The sequence below is a fragment of the Limulus polyphemus genome, unplaced genomic scaffold, assembly GCF_000517525.1.
Source record: "Limulus polyphemus unplaced genomic scaffold, Limulus_polyphemus-2.1.2 Scaffold5504, whole genome shotgun sequence".
Taxonomy (NCBI): domain Eukaryota; kingdom Metazoa; phylum Arthropoda; class Merostomata; order Xiphosura; family Limulidae; genus Limulus; species Limulus polyphemus.
The window spans coordinates 35655-39514 of record NW_013671114.1 but is presented as its reverse complement, the minus strand read 5'-3'; positions in this window follow the sequence as shown (position 1 = coordinate 39514).

Below are 3860 nucleotides of genomic sequence, written 5' to 3'. Positions count from 1 at the left end.
ATGTGTTTATGTTTAAGAGATAAAACAATTTACAAGAAAACTTGCTTTATTACTCTGTTATTACCTTTATCACTTAAGTTTACGTAATAAATATTCTTATAACTTATACCAACTTTCTGGACCTACGTTTTGGCGTTACGTTAACAGTAAACAAACATTCTGTTATAACTTATACCAACTTTCTGGTCCTACATTTTGGCGTTACGTTAACAGTAAACAAACATTCTGTTATAACTTATACCAACTTTCTGGTCCTACATTTTGGCGTTACGTTAACAGTAAACAAACATTCGGTTATAACTTATACCAAATTTGTGGTCCTACATTTTAACAGTAAACAAACATGTGATTGTTATTGTTGTGTTTTTTGCTCACCCTGAATATTGCACAAAATTAACACAGTGTATCAATAGTATTGCGATTAATGAAAGATCACGAAAGTGAAAGAGAAAGTAATGTCAATTTTAACAAAATTCAATGTAATAGTTGTTGTTAAAAATTATTTGGTGACTTTTAACTAACCACAAGACTTGATATTTTCTTTATCTCATTTGTGTACTCTGTTGGAGGATGCTCCAAAATTATTATTCTAATTACTATCATTCTACAGTTATTTGCAAGAACGCCATGTGATAAATATGATCCTCCAAAGGGTGAATATGACTGTAAATGTTGCTTGAAACCTGCACCAGGTTAGACGTGAGAAACATCAAAAATATCACGGAAGATGTACAGGCGAACCTCTTTTCAACTCTAAAAATTAGCAACTGTGACTTCGCAAAAAACGTTGATTATGATGGCAGACACGTTCCTGTTGTAAATGTGAATGTTAATCTGGCGAATGTTGAGTTTGTGTTACGTTTTTCCCACCACACCAAGGAAATAAACAATGGTGGGGGTGTTAAAAGTAGCATGTCGCCAGCAGAAAAATTTAATTTCAAAGCAATAACACAAACACAAAAAGTATGACTTAAGCCTTTATTGTGATTAATTATTGAATATTTTTGTTTTGAAAATTTTTCATTAGCTGATTGTCCCATTACTTTTTCACATATAAAAATAACATGTCGCTGTAATAATGTGTTCTCTTTACGGTTGTTTATTTTCAACCCAATAATTACAAGTTTTTGAGTAAATAAAAAGATTAGAGTATAAAATCAATCCGGAAAGAATATAATTTGATTTGATCGTACCCCAAACACAGGGTATCAAGATATGTTTTGGGTATGTCCATTTGGAGCTTGTAATAAAATTAGTTTTTAAGCACATGATCTCCTTTACACATATATCTAGTGTAGATACTCAAATTACACCATTTCGTTATATCATTATACACAACAGCCAAGACATTTGTTGTTATAAGTAACTGAAAGGGTAAGAGTAAATTGTATTCTTCAATAAAAATCACTGAACATGAAATTACATGAACTCTTTTATGTGTTCTTCTTTACTTCAGTTTTGCTTCAGAGGGAAATATATAGAGTGCATAATGCTTTTCCCTCCATGTTTATTTTCCAACATGTGCAGACGATTAGGGTAGGGTGGATTTGAAATGTATTAGTTACAAATCAATTCATTTTTATGCAAGGAAAGTCCTTGAAAGTGGGATTACATAACAGGTGTATATCTCTTTAACTAACATTCAAATAGTGTGAGTGATGGTACTTTTAGGTTTAAATTACTGAAAAGTTACGAAGCTAAATCTGTGAGCGATAATTGGGGTCTGTTTATAAAAACAGATAATTGAGGACATGTGAGATGCATGTAAAGGAGTTCACAGAATGGGTAAAGGAAATCACCATTTTAATTCAACTCCTTATATATGCACTTCTTAGTATAGTGCCGCATTATAATAAAAGCTTACGCTTATGATCTGTGGAAGTAGGCTAATAGAAAATAACTATTCTTATTAGCCTGATATAGCTGGATTTATTGTAGATATGTAAAGGAGATCACATTAATTTCTACAGCTGTCTTTGCTAATATACAGAAGTGGTATGCATCTTGGTGATGGGTTTCATATTTGTATTTTTAGAATGGATGGTAAACAAAGTCGGTAGCTGAAATATCACAGAAAAAAGGCAGAAGAAGGGAAAACCTTCTTACAATTCCTTTGTTTTTTGCCTTTTTATTCTCGGTACAATATAATCTGGTAAAGGAGAACACATGTGAAAAACAGTATTCATTTTCATCAAGGAGGAAAAATATGACAGAATGTAGCCCGAGTGTTAGATTTTTAGTACAAGGTTTTTCAGTAATTATATTTTCAAGAACTGTATAAATCATCCTTATAGGAGAAGAGTTTTTCAACATTTTCCATTTGTAAAATGGACACTGAAAGCCTGGTCCTTAAGAGTTTAATTAAACAAATTATATATTTGCAAAGCTCACCCAGAATAAAAACAAAACTGAAGGTGGACTGAATTTAGAAACAAGCATTAATGAGCTTTAAGATAGATTTAAAATTTTTGACCAATTATCGCTGTATAAATTTTGACCTATTATTACTCTATAAATAAAATAAGTATTAAATAAAGTGACCAAATAAAAAACCAATAATGGACGGAACATACTAGAAAATTAATTTTTCCATTAAGCAAACTACATTTGATTTATTACACAAGGTAATGTTGTACTCTCAAGTGGAGAGATAGAAATGTAAGTTTTCTGAGCTAATTAAAAAAAAATTAAAATGAAAGTACATCTGCTCCAAAACAAAAGTTTTTGATTATTGATAAAAAATATAACATAGTGTTCTCATGTGACTTGTTACATAATGTCAGAAAAGGCGGCTTTGTTTGTGAAAGCTGGAAAAGTGTTAGCAGCTGTAAGTGTTAGAAACAACGTCTTTGTCTTTATCATGAGGAATTATGTAGCACTGAGTGTATATGTGTACTGATAATTAGTTTAAAACAATGAACAAAAGATTCAATCATACTGGATCCTTATCAATAATGATTTGAAATAAAACAAACACAAAAGTAAGATTAACAGGTCAAAAGTTGTGATCTATAAGTACATCTTCTTTTATTGGAGAATTAATGTTTACCATAATTATTAACATACCACATGGGTACTTTTTTTTCTCAGTTCCACGGGGCTGTTTAAGTCGAAAAAAAGAAAGATAATTGGCTAAACATTTTTGTATTGATTCTCTTATTACGTAACGGAGTTAAATCCGGGGTCTTCCTGAAACTTCCTGAAATTCTACTGGATGGAGGAGCTGTTGAATTTATTCAACATATCGATGATAGTAATGTAGGTAGTAGTTTTGTTCTTGAACCTGAAAAACGTTACGAGTCTTTTTAGAAAGGTTGGGCAATAATAATGGGCAATGAGGCCCGTTCAAGGAAAAACTTTTGAAAAAGGTATATTTATCGTTATATAGATGATGTGAAGCAAATGTATGATGATAAAAACAAAACGGGTCCTGGTCGCATGTTTGAGAAGTTGAAAATGAAATACCCCTCTGCGTTGGATCTATCATCTGTAAGTGAGATTCGTTCGGCAATTAGCGCCTTCATTGTAAAAGAAAAAATTGCAGCAAATGGCCAACTTTCACCTCGTATATGTTTTCCAGATGTGCTTTCAAGAATGAAAACTATTTTTGAAAACATTAAAGACATCAATGGACACGGAGAATGGATTGGGGGATGTGCTACTGCACCACCAATCGTTGAGTACATAATGGGGGATGTGATACCGCTCCAATAATCGTTGAGTACATAATAGGGGAAGTGATACCGCTCCACCAATCGTTGAGTACATAATGGGGGATGCGATACCGCTCCAACAATCGTTGAGTACATAATGAGGGATGTGATACCGCTCCAACAATCGTTGAGTTCATAATGGGGGAT